Raw genomic sequence first — 20,427 nt, 5'->3', positions numbered from 1 at the left:
TACTCTATTTTTAACATATTGTTTGAAAATTCTTTGCATACTGTATTTTAACATATTGTGTAAAATTTTACTTACTGTGGAGCTTTTGTCCCCGGGCCTCTGCTGAAAATGGACCTGTATCCAGTTGGACCATCCCGGTTAACAAATGTAAAATAAAATAAAATAAAATAAAATATATATATATATATATATATATATATATATATATATATATACATAATTCTCTATTCTAAACTCTGATTCTGAGCTTTTGTAAACATACATTTTAGATGAAATGTTAGTCTACTTCCAAAACATATGCTACTTTTTTTCTCTTTCCATTACTATATTATCTTATTTCTTACTCACAATAATGTCATTATCTATTACAAGGAAGAACAATTCTGCCATAATGTAATGCAAAAGGACATTTAATGATATATATAGCCTTTGGTCCTGCCTTTTTCATTCTAAAATGCGGCTGTTTAATACGAAGATATCCTAACACTAGTCTGAGAGATGATCGGAAGCTTGTTATATTTGCAGTGAAATACACAATCGTTGTTTGTTGCACTGAATTCACCCTGGGGATCACTTCTGTGGCTCTGCTTGACAGGGGCACAGGAAAATAATTTTCTTGGGTGGCGATAGCCAGGGAACCTTGTTGGCTAGGCTTATACAGGCCCTAGGGCCAATAGCCTAGTACCTACCTATGAACGTATGAATGGAGCTTGTGCCAGTATGATTTTGAAAGAGTGGGAGTAGTTCTAAAGGTATGGGTGCAGCTTTATAATATACTTAAAGACATTTCAGGGTATGATTAGCTGAAAATGTCACACTTTTTAAGTGATATTCAGCATGATGTATCTTTTTCCTATATATTGTAGTGCTGGAATGTTATCTTGTCACATAGAGTCTTCTGTCTGTCATGCCATAGCAGATTAGTAGATATTTTATAAAGCAGAAGCCTACCTCCACATAAAAGCAAGGTGCATTTTGACTGAAGGTTAGAATTCATATGTACACACACACACACACACACACACACACACACACACGCACGCACGCACGCACGCACGCACACACCCACGCACGCACGCACACACGCACACACACACACACTCCACCGTGCCTTGCATTATTCCTGTATGAAAGTACCTGAATCTGTCTCCCAGTATGTTAAGCTCTGTCTGTGCTTTTATTTGTTTCAGGACATCACTGAACTTGACTTGTTCAGCCTCGCACCTCCTGTGACCAATGTCAGTACAAAAACGGTAAGCTTTAATTCAGAAACACATTATATCACAGTAGTTTTATATACATTTTATATGAATATACTTAATGAGAAAGTGCACAATATTTGCAATATCTTGATGAGTGGTTCAAAAATTACTACACTGTATATAACCAAGTCTATGGTGGTCAGAGAATTTGAGTTTCTTCTATCATAACCCTATAGTTATTTCTTCATGAAATTGATATGAAAGTTTCATTTGTGGTGAGTTCCTTGATGTATATTTCTTGAGCAGATAACAAGTGAGTTATTATCAGAGACCCATCTGTACTCCTCTGTGTGCTTATGTAGAGATGACACAGACTGGGAGATAGACAGACATATAGCCAGAATGGCAGATTGACAGATAAATACAGACATATAGACATAAATAGATGGATAGATACACAGACACATAGACAGACAGGTAGACACAGGCAGATAATTAAAGACACACAGACAGATAGATATAAAGAAAGAGGAATAAAAAGATAAACACATGGATAGACATGCAGACAGAGAGACGGAGCTATACTCAGACAGACTGCAGGATCATGAAATCCATTTGATGAACGTTAATCATGTACCTTCACTTTGGGCAAGAACATGAATCTGCACTAACATCAAAGTTTACCTCAGTACTAACTGGGAGGTAGGCAGCTCTTGAGGGTAAGGGGGGGTTTCTTTTACACCAGTTGGTGAACAACCATAGAATTAGCATATTTAGGATCACAGAAGTATATGGGTTGAATGGGGTGAGCAAAAAACACTTTTTTAATGACCATCAGTGCTGTTGTAACACCAATGGATTCTTTTCAGTCTGTGGGTGTAATATTTATGCATATTACAAAATGAACTTATAGATATATATAAATGCATACATATGATGTATACACAGACACACACACACATATATATATATATATATATATATATATATATATATATATATATATATATACACATGTGCATCTAATACTAGTCAGTTCACACAAGCAACAACATGGCTAATGTCACAAACAAACATCAGCACGTTACTGCTGCACGCACGCTTTAAACCTCTATCACATCCGAGCTGGCTGCACCCAGGGACAGCTTACTGCATGCCTAAATAATGACGTATGAGCTGGCTGCACCCAGGGTCAGCTTACTGCATGCCTAAATAATGACGTATGCATGCTGCCTAGCTAAGTCCATGCATGTTTGTTATTTTAGTAAAAGACTGATGAATTGGGCTACATGAATTCATTTCAGCCATGGCCTTGTTTCCAGAGGAGATCATATCATTTCATTGAATATAATTTCACTGAAACCAGCATCCTGAAGCAATAATAATAAAAATCAGTTTCACTGAAAACAAACTGCATTCTGGTCAATTCTGATTTGTTTTAATTAATTTCTGTTGGAATCTGTGCTTAGATGTGAGACAGCATAGTGCTGCAGTGTGTGTGTGTGTGTGTGTGTGTGTGTGTGTGTGTGTGTGTGTGTGTGTGTGTATATATATATATATATATATATATATATATATATATATATATATATATATAAAAGGTATGGGGGCAAATCGTCTACAAATGGAATCAGAGGATCTTTCCCCCTAAAAAAACAGTGTTTTTTGTCATGTAAGTGGGTTTTACTCTTATTTCTTCTAATGGTCCAGTGGTTTCAGTAAAATTGGCTTCAATGAAATAATGTGAATCTGCTACAACAAAAAGCAAAGATGCAACTATTTTAAAGTGTAAAAAGATGGTTTATTTTTCATTTAATTGATTGTGCTACTTCAAAGTAATTAAGTAAGTATTAGGCACATATATTTTAAGATATGATTTTGGTGGATACCTATTGAAAGCACGAAAGTGCGAAGATGCCGCAACTCACCCCCCTCACCCCCGCTAAATATATATTCATACCTGTCAAGTGTACCTCATTACAAGGAATGTACCTCATTTGGGGTCTTAAAAAGTTCACGTTCCTCGAAGTTCCTCAAAATTCCACATTGAAATATTCTGTCACACATTCAGTGTTAGGAATTTTTTTAGTGAAATCCATTATAAATAGAAATGAATCATGTTAATTCATTAAAAGATCTTCTTTATAAGTAAAACCAGCATATTTTAACCATCCTATGACCTTATTAGTTGAAGCTGTTAGTAAGCCATTAGTATGTTTTCCACACTTTGCCCATTTGTTCCACATTATGAGGGCTAGTGTTCCTCATTTTGGAGATGGAAGGTTGAGAGCTATGTATATATTCCAACTCCGAGATCGCACTACAGTGAAGAAAGGGCAAATATTCCAATCTTCACTGTACTGCGATGAAAAAAAACAAACTTCGATTTGCGGCATTTTTGCTCATCTGAGTGTTCGCACTTTGTAATTTTCATGCTTCCAATATGTAACCGATTTTGGCAAGTACTTTTTGTAGGAAGAGGATTGTGTTTAACTGAGTAAGTGAGTTCATAATGTTTTTCTGAAGAAAGAAATCTCTTATTCAGTAGTAATAGTAAATACTATAGAATACCATAATTTTAAAAGATATTAATTGAACTCACTAGGCAGTGAAATATTAAGAATACATTTGGATTCTTTAGTGTTGTAGTGAATCAGTTAAGATAAGGCCGTAGGTCTCTGCTTTTGGAGGTGAATATCTGACCTGATACTCTGTTGGAGCATGTTTGCAATTTCATTATTAACTCTGAGAAATAAGCAATTATTGATAATAGTTTATGATAGGAATTAAGTTGTTCTTTACATTAATTTGTCCATTTCCATGGTGAATTGATGTTATAGCAAGTAGACATTTCTTAGTACTATATTGTTTAATATGTGTGCAGTCAGCATTGTTTTGTCTGCTGTTTAGCCTAACACTTGGGTATTTTTAGACATGTTCAATAGATTTGCCTGAGTGGTGCTGTGTTGGGGTGATAGACAGTGTTTGTGGGAAGTAGTCTTTTATGGGTGCCTAAAGTATGAATTTTGTTTCTAAGAAGTTTATGGTCAAGTCTAATTACTAAAGCCATCAGCACACGGTATAATTAGTATAAATGGAGACTTGGATAACTAAGTCATCTGTGTAAAGATGAAACTTAAGTACAGCAAGAACATTTGGAATTTGTTACTAGATGGTGAGAAGAGAACTGTCCATAATTCTACTAGTACTAAACCAATGGTGGGAGTGGTTTGGGGTGAGAATTAGAAATTTGGTAGGCACTCTTATTTTAAAGTTCTTTTGGTATTGTTGGAAGTATTTGTGACTGGTATAGTCTACCCAAAACTTTACCTGCATGCTTTTTTCTATTACCTTTGCCTGCCAGTCATCAAGCCTTCCTCCCGATCAGATTTGAACCCATTTTTCAGGGTCATCTAGAAGGCCATTGTTTAGACAACCATGAGGGTTGCTCATGCCCTTGCCATAATCCAGCAATGGGGACATAATTATAAATTTCCTCCACTGCGTAGAGGGACATTTGATGCCCATCACCATGGGAGCCACCATGCCTTCCTCCACCAGAGTACAAGCTCCCTTAAACTTACTTAATGAAGGTAATGCCAATCAGCAGCTTCTTTAGCAACATAAATGTCCCCCGGCTGTTGGCCCATTTCCTTCCTCCAAAGGACTATTACAGCCCATAGCTGGTTCTCCCACGTCCCCATAGCATAGGCACCTCCATCCTCCTTAGCAATACTGTCAAACACGGTGATTTAACTCGAGTTGCTTAAGTCATAGTCAGGGCTTTGTCCCTCTTCTCTGCCAGGCTGGTATATTTATAGTAATATCTTTGTGATATACTTAAGTATTGACTAAGTCGTTGAAGGTGATTCCTGTTAGCCTATCATTCCCCATTTAATTATCGATGTTACTAATGAATCAGGTCAGAACATTGGGCGTACAGTCATCATTGCAAAAGTGTAATTGAATAGCATGAAACAGATTACATTTGTCCAGATAGTGCCTTACTTGTTCTCCAGTGACTTTTTGTGGGGACTTCACAAAATGTTAGCAGGACCATAGTGCTCTGTAGTAATCGGATTGCTTGCTTCAACAGAGGTATGACCATGCCAGATTTCTAAAGATCGGGAAATGCTCTTGTCAGTATGGAAAAATATAGGATATGTTTTAAATATATGCATGAAATAATGAACGGACGGTGCAGTGGTGCAGTGGTAGCATTGTCACCTCACAGCAAGAGGTTCTCTGGTTTGATTCTTGGCTGGGGTGCCTTCTGTGTGGAGTCTGTATGTCCTCCCTGCATTCGTGTGAGTTTTCTCCGGATGCTTCAGTTTCCTCCCACGTACAAAGACATGCATCTGGAGTGTTTCTCCCCGGGCCTATGTTGAAAATTGGCTTTTTCCAAGTTGGACTTTCCCGGTTAACAAATGTTAAATAAAAAATTAATTCTAGAGAAGCCTCATCAACTAGGCTAGCTGTGAGAACACATAAATTTGAGCTGTATAATGATTTCTGCTAAGTTTATAATGATAAAATGCATTTGAGATGTTGGATTTGAGGCAACAGTGATAGGGATTTGGCATCTGAATAAGGAATTCCTGAGATCTAGTTCCTTAGCTTTCAATATAGGAGGCTAATGTGCCTATTAACTCATATAGGCTAGTTAAGGGTTATTGCTGTTTTGTGTAAATTTGCCTATAAGGTAACTGAATTACCATCATAAACATCTGGGGTTGTTGAATGAAATTTGTGCATTTTTCTGTTTTACATGTGTAAGTACTTGGCATTATTTACCAGCTTTTGCAGTTTTTTCAAAGACTATAGTAGGTTTGCCAAGTGCATAGAAATTTGTCTGATTTTTTTACTGTAACCAAAGGCCAAATTTCAATAGACTTGCTCTCAGAATAAATTACTTACTCCACTATAAGGCCATATCTATAAATCAGAGTCTTTTGGAATCTGGACCCAAGTACTGTCTCTGTTTTTTCATGTGTCACTCACCCGTATGGTTTTGTGAGGAGAAAGGCTTGTCTCTTTGTGAATGCAATAGACAGAATTTTGTTTTGTAAAACAGTAATATATTTAAGACATTTACTGAAATGGTGTGCTGCTTTCCTTAATGGCATGACTAGAGAGATGTGCAGTATTGAGTTTGATGCAGAAGGCTGTGGGTTCTATTCCCACACCTGGCAGATTGATTACTGACATGCAGTACAGCATAAGGGCGGTGCTGCAATCCTGAGTGTGCCATCCTTTGAATGAGATGGTAAACCCAGGCCCCATCTGCTTGAGTTGGTGGTAGCTCTTGTGGATGTAAAAGATCCCATGGCGCCTATTGAAAAGACTAGGGAAACATTCCCAATGCTCTGGCCAAATTTGCCCTAGCCATATAAATGCCACCTCAGGTATTCCCTGAAAAGAGGCTATTAGCCTAGTGAGACTAACCTGGTCAACAAAGGATAAATTTAAAAAAGTGATATTTGTCTAATTAGTATTGGCTACTTTTAATAACGGGTAAGGCATTTTTTGCCAGGAAGCATAAGGAAGGTGATTCTGTTCTCCTGGTGCTGAAAAGAAATGTGTGTTAGTAGCTACTTTCTGAGATCTCTGCAGTGGGCGTAATGTACAGGTGTTTTGTACTGTATCTGAGGTATTGTTGGCAATCCATAAAGTTACAGGGTTTACCTAAGAGTAGGTTTGTTCTTGTTAGACCTTGGATAATTTAATGTAAGGTAAAATATATGAACTAGATGGATCTGAAAGAGTTTTTAGTGGGTCCAAGTGGGTAGTAAAAAATCTCACAGGATTATGTAGTAATGCTTATTATTAAAAGCATGTTATTAAAGTGGCTTGGATGGATGGATGGATGTATATGAGCAGGGGCAGGTGGTAGACTTGGAAATATGGATCTTTAAGGATTGCCAGTGTGGAGGAGGAAACATCTTAACATGTAAAGCTGTGCAGTGAGGGGCCTGTGGAATGAAATCAATACCCTGAGGTAAGCAGAGGTTGGACACTTGGCTGCCTGGGAAAGGGGGTGGTGTGACCTTTTCAAAACTGAACTTGAGTACTGAATGGATCACCACAGAGGAGGGCAGGGGCAGTATAGACAGACACTGTACCAATCAGCTGGAGAAATGGATGCATCATCTGTGAGACCATCCTACATCCAATGTCTCTTCATTGTTTTCGTACTTAAATCATGTGGTTAGTGTGCCTTGTTATCATGATGTATGACCTAAGCATTTCTACTGTAAGTTGCCCACCCAGTTTGGGTTCTCCTTGTTAACTGCATGGAAGGATAAAGTTGTTAAAAGTGTACAGGACTCAACAGTTGTTGATAGACTGCAAGACATATGAGTCAAGTTTTCTGAAGTGAAAGGTGGCCATGAGTTGCTGGAGATACCCCGGATGAGGTTACTCTCGCTGTCCACTTTAACTGCAATATTGTTGTGATCTCTGACTCACTGATATTCATTCTGTCCACATTGGCCTGAGTACTCAACGTGGTTTCAGACTGTTTCTTTTCAGTAACTGCTTTCTGAACCCTTTGTGACTTATACAACTTTGTCCTAATAATATGGCAGCACTACATTGGTTAAAGCTAGCTAGTTACCAGTAAAAGGCAGCACAACCTTACCACTGAATAAACTGGCTTACAAATTAAATCATGAGAACTACCGCCTCCTTTTATGACTAATCTTCAAATAAGAAGTAGCCCATACTCACCAAGAGACAATTCAGGCACAACAATATATATGCCACCTTTCATTCTTGTAATAGTAGAAAGATCTGTTAATAAAATTCTCCTGCTGTATGGAAAGCCATCTTGATACTATTAGAGCCACAACAATCCTCTAGCTATTCATCAAACTTCTAAAAAAAATTCTTAGAAGCAAACAAATGTGGCTGCTTCTCAATATCTATCTATCTAGCTAGAGATACAGTCATAGATATATAGATATATGGGTAGACCGATTTTTGTTGTACAGTTTATTGGTCGACACATGCCTCTCAACTGTACAGATTTTCGCAGAATGTCCAGATTTTTGTCTCATATTTTTGATCTGCTCCTCTTAAAATTTGTGGTTTTCTGGCATTTCACTGAGAATTGAATTTACTAAATAATTATATACATATGAGTTTCAGATTTCATATCCCTCAGGAAATGCATGTTAATGCAAATCCTGTTATTCTAGCAACTTTCTAAGTTTATAAGAACAGTATTTAATATCTATCACTACATGGCCTTTGTCCCCATTTATTTTAGGATTTGTCCATATTTCTTGCATTAAGAGGTTGAGAGGGTGACTAAAGAGATGATCAAAAGGTGTGTGAGATCACACAGTTCTTGGGGGTTAAGGAATATGTTCTTTCCTCAGTTTTCTGCTAGCTTGGATTTATCATATATAATTAGTGGGGGATACAAAGGGGTCTGCTCCCTGAAAAAAAAATCAATGTTTTTGTTTGTTTTTTTAGTTTAAGTATTGCATGCACTGAAGATGTTTCTGTGTATGTGCAACATTTTGTCAATGTTTACATTTTTGCTGTAGATTGACATTACATTGTACTGTTTTGACTAACTGTGGTAATCCCACCCCCACCCCCCCTACACACACACACACACACACATATATATATATATATATATATATATATATATATATATATATATATATAATATATAAAATGGGTTCATGTCAAGCACTCGAATTATCAAAACATCTAGCACTTGAAATATTGGCAAACGAGTTTAAAAAATTTACTTTTCAAGCTTTACTAGTATCTCGTTGTAGGACTGTGGTACACCGGGGACTGGGAATTTGCCCTTTCTTCACTGTAGTGCAATCTTGGAGTTAGTATATTATGTAGCATCAGGTTTGTGGGCTTGGGGTGCAGAGGGGCGTGACCGGCTGCAAAAAAATATTATTTTTCTTTTTTTAACAGTTTTTTAGTTCCATTTTTTTATGTCTATGTGCTCAAACTTTTGTAAATTCGAGCACTTGACATACTCATACAAACATAATATGACAGTTCAGTCTTAGTTGATAGTTTACCAGAGCCAATAGCACATAAGTAGTCAAACAAGTTTATATTGTTTCCTTGCCTAATTGGGCCAAAACCTATAACTTTTTGAATCTATGTTCAATGTTGGACTAATTTATTCAGAAACACTTTTTACTCAACCTTTACTAATTATATAAGAATACTTTTTATCAAGGTGTTTCTGCTTCTTTGGAATGGATTGTACTGTACTAAATATATTGTCTGCACTTTATTGTCCTTTTGGCATGGACTGCACCTGAAAAGAGACGTTGGACCTGTGTCTCAATACAGTTAATAAATGGAAAAATAAAATAAAAATAAAATAAAAATAAAAATAGTTATGTAATTATTCCAGTTCTCTGTCTTGGATAACAGAGTGGAATTAAGTCAAATGAGGGAAACAACCCTACAAGTTTTAAAAGAAACCAGACCTCGTTTCACATAACATGGCCAGTAAGCTTACCTAGTTAACAAGCAAATAAATAGCACATGCTTCATCTACAGACTTACTTCTCAACTGTCCAGAATTTCACAGAATGTCCACATTTCTGTCTCATATTTTAGTCCGTTCCACATGGCAGATCACTGAGGATTGAAGTCACTAAATAATGACAGACATTTGACTTTCAGACTTCATAGCTTTCATAAAATGTGTACGACAGCAAAACCTTTTATAACAACTTTCTAACTTTATAAGAACACTATTTAAACTCTGTCTCTGTTTTTAGGCCTTTGTCCTCCCAGTATTTTTGGCTTTGCCCACATTTTTGTGGTAACAGTTTGAGAGTTATGGATACAGATATAAGCCAGGATCACTCTCTTACTTTCTATGAACTCTACAACAGAACAAAACTATGACTTGGGTTTGAACAATACCCAGCTTACATGAAAAGTCAAAAACTGCTTTTTTCTAAAATGAAAAAAAAAAACACTGGTGTAACCTCTACTAGATAGTGTCAGCATCTGCAAGAAAAGGTTATTGTAGAGCAGCAACAGTCAACAATACCCACACTGAATGAAAACTTCATTCACAGAACTAAGGAAGTCAACATGATTTCAGAAAAAGTACATCACAAGGATGTTTGAAGAAAACCAGGAGTTATGAGACGTACTGAAATCAGAATAAAGTTATCATTCCTTACAGATGGTCTGTAGTTGGGAAAGGTTCCATATATACTGCAACCCCACAGGTGGCCGTTGTCTTATTCTAAGGGAAGAATCTTCTTTTTGATTAATGAGAATCCCATGCTAAGCTTTCAACCAGAAGTTCACTGCAGGTGAAACATGTTCTGCTAATGGAGAATCTTGATTAACGGTGATGCACAAAGCTGGCTAAAGTGTAAGCATTAACAAATCCAGGCTACAACTCTGTTCAGTTTGTAAAATTGCAGTAGAGCAGCTATACTTCAATTGTAATTATAATGCCTTGTAAATGCTTGTGTTTTATTCTTTTTAATAACCTTTCACACTACACTTTTACAAAAGGATGACAAATATCTATTTTAATAACTTATACTAATACATGAAATCAAAAGCATATTCAGTACTTTCTTTGAATAGTAAGTAATAGAAAGCTAATAAAATATGCAAGTGCTCTTGCTTGGACTTTTACACAATACCATTTTAGTTTACCTCCATAATAACACCATCCTGTCTAGAACTGCACAACTCTTCTAAAAGTACTTGTCATTTTTTTTTAACTATCCACTAGCAATTCTGCAGAACTGTAACTTTAACTATCTCTTGTTCAGGCTATGAAGACAGAGATTAACCACTTGTAGAAAGCTGAATATTTTTTTCCCATTTGAAATGTTTACCAGAAAGAGATGTAGAAAATCTTCAAACATGCAAAAAAAAAAAAAAAAAAAAAAAGAAAAAACTTAGCAATACTTGCAAGTATATCTCCTTTCACATTGGTTAGTTCTGTAACTTAAAATGGCAGGTTGGCATATATGTAGTAATGTTTGCTCTTGTACATAATGTATATATTTTTAAATGTTTTTTGCTATTCAATTTTTGTACTATAATTGCATGCTGTAATAATTTTACTGTAATTTATTCTTTACCAAGCTTGTGCACCAAAGTAAGGGTTGAAAAGGGTTAACAGACCAGCCCACCTACTCAATCACCAAATTCTAAAACAAAATAAAATAAATATTCTTAAGGCAGTATAATCAAAATCATAGAGTTACGTAACTGCAGACCATGTTGCTACCTGTTGCAGTAGATTTGTAAACTTAATGTTTCGACTTCTAGTGTAAATAATTGTCACACTGTTATTTATTATATTTCTTGATTTGAAATAATTTTATTTAATATAGGCATCAGCCAGTATTGATCTTGGTGCTGAATTATTTTCACCTGCTATACCTCCAGCTTCAGAACCTGCCTCAAATCCTGCAAATCAGCTGCAGCAATTATCACCTGGTAGGTGGATATGGTCTATTTCTGCATGCTACATGGTTATTTGCATTTCTTGGCATAGCATGCATCAGATACATTGTGTAGAAAAGGAAATGGTGACTCAATAATTGGTAAGGAATGTGGCAGATGCATTATATTACAGGTTGAATTCTCAAGACTTTTGTTCTGTCATTTACAAACTATATTAATTGCAGTTTTATTCAAATGTATTGCAGGTAGAGAATCCTGTTTATACTTTAGTAAAAAGAAATCCATTCCTGAGGTATAAACCATATAAAAACATAAGCTATCACACATATGACAACAGATGAGGGCTGCTTGGCTCATTCAGTCTTATTTGGCTAAGTAAATGATCATTACTAAATATCAGTTCAGTCTAGAATTTTTTACTCTACACTAGATTTGCTCTGTCATATCTTTTTTGAGTTCTCTGGCTGGTATTTATGGGCAATGTCCTTAGTAAGATATGTACCATTCCCCATCAGCCCCATTATCTATGTGATGAAATATTTCTCCAAATTATCCATTAACAGCCTCAATTTCTTTTCATACTGTATCCCATTGTCTTTCTACACCACTTTGGTGAATGAAAGCATCACCCCAGTATCTTTGGGTTATGTTTCTATTCTTTGAAGACTGATTTTTGGCACTTGGGTTTGCTGATATCTACAACATTAAAAGATGCTATCCCTATCTAGCTTTGTGGCATAGACGGTTAAGACCCTGTCTATGACACAGATGACTTATGTTTAAGCAATGTGTAGGAGCTGGCAGGGAAGGGATAGGAGTAAGCTGCCATCGTTGGCTTGACCATCCCAGGAGAGGGAGGAGAGAGGGCTTTGGCTCATCACTTGGATGACACCTAGTGGAATCACTGGGTGTTACATCTACAAAGCACTAGACCACCCACCCCCATTGTGCAGAAGCACATACCCCAAGATCTAGCATGTGGAGGTACACACCTGGTGATGGCAACATGTAGTGGAGTGCAGGCACCTGCCAAGGAGAGGGAGGTACCCTATGGGGAGAGGGTAGGTCTCCCTGTAGTACCAGTGGAACAAATTGGCTGACTGGCCTCCCCAGACAGAAATAAATGGGTCAGAAATGCTCAGCGTTTGCCCCCATGGAACAAATACACTGACTGCATGCAGGTAGTGGAGCTATCAGGCTAAGACCTAAAGGGATGCAAAAAAAAAAAAAGGAATTCCTAATGTTAGAGACTGTGTTTTGTTGGCAAGTTGCTGCAGTTGAGAGTCTCACTTTCCTTGACATGCAGTGGGCTTTTTGAATAATAAAGTTCAGCATGCAGGGACACTGCCCTCTGCAAGCAGAGACTTACACACACACGCACATACACACACACACACACACACACACACACACACACACACACACACACACACACACACACACACACACACACACAGTTTCTCATAGTACTAGGATATTACATGCCTACAATAACTGTTCGTACAGCTCACATGGTATTTCAGTTTGAGTCTTACTAACTGTACAGAACAACAGTTTCCCTAAGCAAATATAAAGCAAGTTTTATCAGCTCACCATTTATCACAAACCGCATGCCAAAAATGGTGAAAAAACATAAAAAACACAGAAAAAAATTTCAAGGGATGTGAAAAAAGTCCCCCTGCACCTCTTAAACTTGGGGTCAAGCCCCCACACCTCCCAAAAATCATATATCACAAGTCTACGGTCACATCACAGTGAAGAAAGGGAGAAAAACCCCAAAAAATGCACCAACAGCTTGCACAGTACAATACAATACATTGCAGTGAAAGTTATCACAACAGTAAATTCTCAACCTTCATCCACTCAGGGAATGTAGTAGTGAAAATACATAGGGAAAACCAAAACAACAGTTGGTCCTTTCTTTTTGTGATCCCACCATCTAAGAGTGCCCTAACACTCCTTACTGCCCTCTTTTTTAAAGGTCATGAGGTAAGAGCACCTCAGCTCAGTTTTAGTTTGTCTTTAGATCTACTCAGACTTCTTCTCTTATTCTACAAACTTTATCATAGGCTTTGCTTTATCAAGCAGATTCCTTTACCTATCTTTTTTATTTAGTCTTAAATGCAACCTTCTGACCATTCTTCCAACCTCTCAATGTCAGAAGTACAGATTTTGATGACACAAGTAATGTACTTCAGAAGTATAGATTTTGATGACACACGTAATGTACTTCAGAAGTACAGATTTTAATGATACATGTAATGTACTTCAGAAGTACAGATTTTGATTATACGCGTAATGTACTTCAGAAGTACAGATTTTGATTATACACGTAATGTACTTCAGAAGTACAGATTTTGATGACACACGTAATGTACTTCAGAAGTACAGATTTTGATGACCCATGCACTGTTCATAAGAAGTACAGATTTTGAAGACACGTAATGTACTTCAGAAGTACAGATTTTGATGATACACGTAATGTACTTCAGAAGTACAGATTTTGATGACCCACGCACTGTTCATAAGAAGTACAGATTTTGAAGACACGTAATGTACTTCAGAAGTACAGATTTTGATGATATGTGTAATGTACTTCAGAAGTACAAATTTTTATGACACACGTAATGTACTTCAGAAGTACTGATTTTGATGACATGTACTGTACTTCAGAAGTACCGATTTTGATGATACATGTAATGTACTTGTTTCTCTACACAGAAGACGCTTTAAGCATCAGCTGCTACTTAATCAGTAACTTATTGTCTCCCTACCCTTTTAAGAAATGGACAGTCTAGTCCATGCATTCTTCAGTTCTGTGAAGACAAATGTTTCCTTTTACTTCACCTAAGTTTTCACCGTTTATCTTCAGACTATGCCTTCTAGTTCTTGGGTAGTAATTAGGCTTGCAGTCCAAGGGTATCATATGAGCCAAGCCCAAATTCCCATTTGCTCCAAAGCATTGTCTGCTTCACGTCTTGCTTAGGGTCACACAGTGGGCAAACAAGGGCTGAGAAAATCAAACCCTGTACCCCATTAGCTACATCTCACAGCCTTAACCCTCTGTGTGTTTTAAGTATTGTATCCATTTGGGCTCCATGGGCTCATTTATGGTATTGAAGTGTTTCCATGCTCTCTCACATCTGCCTCCTTTCTTCATGATTGTGCATATTAAGCCCTTTATTACTGATTCTTATTTGCCTTCTGCTGTGGAGTGTGTGCCATTTTTGCTGCCCTCCTGTGACTTTCCCTAACCGTTTTGATATTATTATGTAGATGGGGTCTCCAGAAATGCACACAATAGTCTGGAAGAGGTCCTATTAGGTGTCTGCAAAGAAACTAATGACTGCATCTCTTCTTTTATACTGCGTGTTCTTGTGTACCCCCAGTATCCATTCAGTCTTCTTTGCTGCATTGTCACATGGTTTGATTTTACTGCATTTCCTCTAGTTGTGTTTTCCCTTTCAGGTGCAATTGCTTCCCAGAGGCATTTATTTTGCATTTTTTGCAATAAATTTAAGTGTTCATGTTTTAGACTATTTGGTCTCAGACTCTGTCACATAGAACCTTCCTCAAATCAGAGTAAAGAACATGAGCCTCCCCTAGTTAAAGTAAACACAGCATCCCCCCATACTAGAAAAAAAACATAAGCTGTATTGAACTGTACAGTGTAGAGCAGACCACCCGCCAACACCAAGCACAGACACAAGTAATCAATATTTTGACTAGTACATTATGCTTCTATTATTCTTTTGAGATCAGATGTACTTATTTATTTATTTATTACATTTGATACTTCAGTAAATAAATGGGTCCAAGGAAGCTTGTCAGCCATGACTCAGTCATCAAGGCACAAACAATGAAATTCACATGGTTAAACTACAATACTATAACAAATATATACGTGCACATGTAATACATTCACATGCTAATGTAATACTGAGTTTAGGTTAAGACATTTATAAATATAGAGTAAGCACAAATGCACATATTCTTTGACTTTTATCCTTTTCTAGTTTGAATGATCCAAAATAAAAACAAAAACAATTCTTAATAGCTAATGTTTTAAATATGTAAAATTTTCAGAATACCTAGGTTTGAATACACAGACTGAGCATGAAATGGGAATAGTGACCCATTTTTAATCACCTCCCATGTTAGCTTAACCTTTGCAAGTGAAATCATAGATACAGTAAAACTCTGGAGTAAGGAAGTTTATTTTTACTTTAATGGCTGTGCAATCTAAAAGTCAGTATATCTAGACACGTGGAGGTCTGGGGGTGTATACCCCCCATGTGTTAAAGCAGACCCTGTTTTATTTATTTATTTATTTTATTTTAATTAATTAATGAATTTGTTTATTTATTTTACTTGATTTGCTATTTTATGGAGTAATGCTTCCTTGTGTGATGTTAACTTTTATACATTTAACATTTTCTGGTAGAAGTCTAGGCACGCCCAGAACACAGGTCTCATGATTTGCAAGATGCAACTACAGACAACTCCTACAATTTAATGAAGTTCCTTTTTATCTCCTTATAAGTCTTTGTGTCATCAACATACTTACTTACTTTTCATAACAGATGTTCTATATTGTCACTTACATAGAGAATAAAAAGTAGAAGCTGCAGCACTGACCATTTAGGTACCCTTCCCAGTAGCCATCCTTTCATCTGGCCGAATTCCATCCATTATTAACCTTTGTGCCCTTCTGACTAGCCTTCGGTTTAGTCATGCTAAGTCTCTGTCATCAGCTCTGAGTGTGTCTTATTTATTAACCTTTTGTGGAGGACATGGCAAAGACTTGCTAAAGTCTTTTCTAGGCTGTGTCTATAACCCCTTTCTAGCCTATTGCTTTGGATATCCATACTCAGGGACAATTTACCTTGGTTGGTGATGTGGCTAGTAGCTTTCCAAATATTGAAAATTGTTGCTTTCAGCAAAAACATGATCATCTTTTTCTGACTAAAGCCACACTGACAAGTAATTAGTTTTTAGCCACTGTCCTACTCCAACTGTTAGGAAGGGGAATTACATATGATCCTTACCTTCCTCCCACAATTTAATAAAGAAATGTTGTTAATGGTGTCATTCATTCTCACCTCAGCTATTGAAGGTGCATTATTATCTTATTAAGCTCCATTGCTTATCAGCTTTCAGTCTTTGGAGTTCCTTCATAAGCATTTCTTTTATGAGGAGGCTAGGATCACCCCTCTTGTGCTGAAAAATCTACTCTAAGAACATGATAAATCCCTCACTCTACCACTGAGACTTCTAAGATATATTTATTTAGCAGCCTTCCTATTTCATCTTATGTTTTCACTCACCCTGTCAATTTTTAACCTTCAGAAAGTGTTTTTGGTCTGTTTTCACTCTCCTATGCATCTGTTAAACATGTACCTTCCTTGTTGACTACTGGTTGCACTTTTCTCAGTCTGGACTTTTCCTTTTTTCTGAATCAGTGTACTGTTTCCTTTCACTTTGGCAGCTGTGTGCTTTTTTTCTTTCTGTGTTTCCTTGTAATATCCTATACACTGTGATTTTTCATTACTGCTAGTGCCTCCACTTTGACAAACACAATATTTTTCCTTCTTTTCTTTCTTCAAAATAATGTTTCTATTTTTATTCAACAAGAAAAAAGAAGATTACAATGTTTGAGCAGTTAATGTTGTTGCTTACACTCCTTGCTTTTCAAGGTTGATTTTTTATTTTGTTTTGTCCACGATGCCTTCTGTTAGGAGATTGCATATCCTTTCTCTGACCATCTGGGCATTCAGTGGCTGTTCTGGTTTCCTCCTTCATCCCAAAGAAATTATGCATTCTCCAAACTGTCTGCAGGTGAATGTGCCATGTATGAGTATCTGCATCCACCTGGGACATACAGACATCCTATCTGGGACTGGTTCCTCTGACCTTTATGCACTCACTGCTGGGGTAAATTGTCAATTCACTGCAAATCTGAAATGGATCAAGCAAGCTATCAGTCAGTGATGAATGAATGAAAAAGTTAAACCATAAAAAATATTTACATATATACAAGATTCATATTAATGCTTGCGCAAAAGACTAATGCAAATGAGGTAGGAATTTTATAATGTCTCCCATGCTAGTACATTGGGTAAAACAATAACCCTGATATGTATCCCATGCAATCATAGATGTTATAGGGGACTGAGTATATAGCATAAGACTATGACCCTGACCTATATCCATTCAGATCATGCAAGTTTATAGGGGACTGGACTTACTACAACATTAAATTCTCGACCTTCATCCACTAAGTGAATGCAGCAGTGTGAGGGAAGCCCAGAACAGCAGGGTTATATCATAAAGCTATAAACCTGACCTGCATCCCATAAGATCATAAAATTTGAACTGGGTCTTGACACAGAAAAAGAATAAAGATCCCCAAGAAGGATTTTCTTTTACTTTTTGCACCCTCTTACCCTCCTTTAGCTTATGCAGAGCATGAAAACCTCATCATAAAAATTGCAAAAACTGTCAGATACTCTCATTTAGTGAAAATCAGCCCCTTCCCCCCATCAAAGCTTGTGCTACCTTAGTTTAGCCTTTATTAACAGTGACCCCTACCTCCGGGATTATTCCAAACAACATCAGAAATGGATGCTAGAGGAAAGTCACAACCAGTCAGGAATGGTTATACTATATAACTCATGACAAACATCCCGTGGCACCCTGCCACTTCCAAAATGTGAGGCAGAGATGAGCCTGAGCTTGCCTGCATTAACAATAGGCAGAAGAGACTATTCCTTTTAGGACCATCTTCTTAGGTGACCACTGATAAGAAGGTAGCTTTAATTGTGAAAACAAACATTCATCAATGCCTTTGAGCTGACCCTGAACCTTTCAGGAAAAAAATAATCTTGAGATATGATCAGCACATTTGAGCCCTCACATAGGGCTTCAGCCATATGGATCACTGTCCTTTAACATTCCTAAGCTGAGCTTGATCCTGAGTCTGTACAGATCTCATACTCCCTGCTAGAAATCTTATTATCAGCAGACTCTCTCGAACCTTTGCAGGACTGCTGAAACAGCTTTGGTGTTTCTAACACCATCTTTGACAGATATGTACTGTACATATTTACAAAGGAAAGATATTGCCTTATTTATAGCATAGCACATTCGGAGAACATTCCAGACATTGGTAGCTGGCACCTCATGCTCATCTCTCAATTGGTGGGGGAACTGCACACCTTGCCACCCTAAATCCAGATCTGTCCTTACCATAAGCAGTCCATACTTGCCAATGAAGTAATATATCCCCATTCAAGACCTTTACAGTTTCATAGGTTCATAGGTTCAAAGAAGGTTACTAGGCTAATGACCCTAGAGCCATATTTATCCTGAGTTGCCACAATTGTCAGTGGTTAGGTGAGTGAAGTTCACAAAGGTATGGGTCTATGGTAGTTAATACCGACTTCCTCTGTCTAGGAGGGATATGGGTGCCATCCAGGTGTGAATTTGCAGTCACCCATCCATTGATCTAGATTGCGTTTGAAGAGCGTCAGGAAGGGGCTCTGTTTCACATGAACTGGAAGCTTTTTCCAGAGAAGTGGCAGTCTCTGGGAGATATATCTATCTCTCCAGCATGACCTGTTCTTGTCAGAGGCTAGGTTAAGATCCCTGGAGTGAATGACCTTTGTGCAGTTTGATTTATGAATGTGTAGCATTTCCATGTAAATCAGGCACATATCTCCCCTTAGCAACCTGATGGAGACAGAATACAGTGACATGGCTTTCAATCTTTCCATGTAAGACTTATTTTTTGTACCGTGTAATTTCTTGGTGAGAAACCTCTGTGGTCTGCCCAGTTGTTGCAGGTGTCTGGTGAGGTACATCCAAAAGGGAGCATCATACTCAATTATTGGTCTGGTGAAAGCCAAGTATAATGGAATTATAACACCCTTAGATCTAGATGCAGTGTTTTTGTTTATAAGATGTGCTGCATAGAAGGATTTCCTTACTATTATGGATACGTGATGGTCAAAGTTCAGATTGCTGTCAACCTGAGTACCCAGATCATGTACCACTGGGTCTACTCTTAAGTGTGTGCTGTCTATAATGTAATTAGCAGTGATGCCAACTTTTCCAAAGGGAATAATAACGCATTTAGTTTAACTCATGGCATTGGCACCAATCATTTGTCTGCATTAACACTGCCTGTAGTATATTGACATAACTGGGGACTCGATGATTGCTCCCACTTTGCAATCATCAGTGAACTTGGTCAGCCACAGGCCATCCAAGTTTTCCTGGACTTCTGAGAAATAAATTCCAAACAGTAATGGGCCCAGCACAGAACCCTGTGGTGCGCCACTGGTGACTGGTCTTTTGTTAGAGGTGAGGTCATCCACTTTGACAGTATTTATCCTGTCAGTGAGACAGTTGGCTACGCATCTGGTAATGTAGGTGCTATTTCCCAACTGGGAGAGTTTCTCTATAATACCCAAGTGGGGGATTGTGTTAGATACCTTGGCTAGGTTAAGATAGGTGGTATGCACTGTCTTTCCCTTGTCCAGGGCTTTTGTGACTTTCTTGAAGAAGTCAAACATGTTTAACAAGCATGATCTACCTTTAATAAATCCAAACTGGGTTGGATCCAGAGTTTGGAGATTACCTATGTCCTTGTTAATAAGGTCCATAATGATTATTTCCATGGCCTTGCAGCTGAGGCTAGTCAAGCTTATGGGCCTATAATTCCCAGGTTCACTTGATGGTCTCCCTTTGTGCAGAGGGATTACTACTGTTGTCCTCCATTCCG

At 37.5% G+C, this 20,427-nt stretch overlaps 1 protein-coding gene across 1 annotated transcript in view; it reads left to right on the top strand.

The window, feature by feature from the left end:
• Positions 1-20,427, top strand: part of LOC122787841 (protein transport protein Sec24-like CEF) — a 110,625-nt gene that overhangs the window by 68,263 nt on the left and 21,935 nt on the right. The window contains exons 4-5 of the mRNA XM_044054757.1: positions 1,191-1,253; positions 11,570-11,675. The gene's annotated coding sequence lies outside the window, so the exon portion shown is untranslated. The remainder of the gene's footprint in view (positions 1-1,190; positions 1,254-11,569; positions 11,676-20,427) is intronic.

The sequence above is a fragment of the Protopterus annectens genome, chromosome 13.part0 (genome assembly GCF_019279795.1).
Source record: "Protopterus annectens isolate FY-2018-M chromosome 13.part0, PAN1.0, whole genome shotgun sequence".
Taxonomy (NCBI): domain Eukaryota; kingdom Metazoa; phylum Chordata; order Ceratodontiformes; family Protopteridae; genus Protopterus; species Protopterus annectens.
The sequence above is the reverse complement of the archived record's forward strand: the minus strand, read 5'-3'. Positions and strand labels throughout refer to the sequence as shown.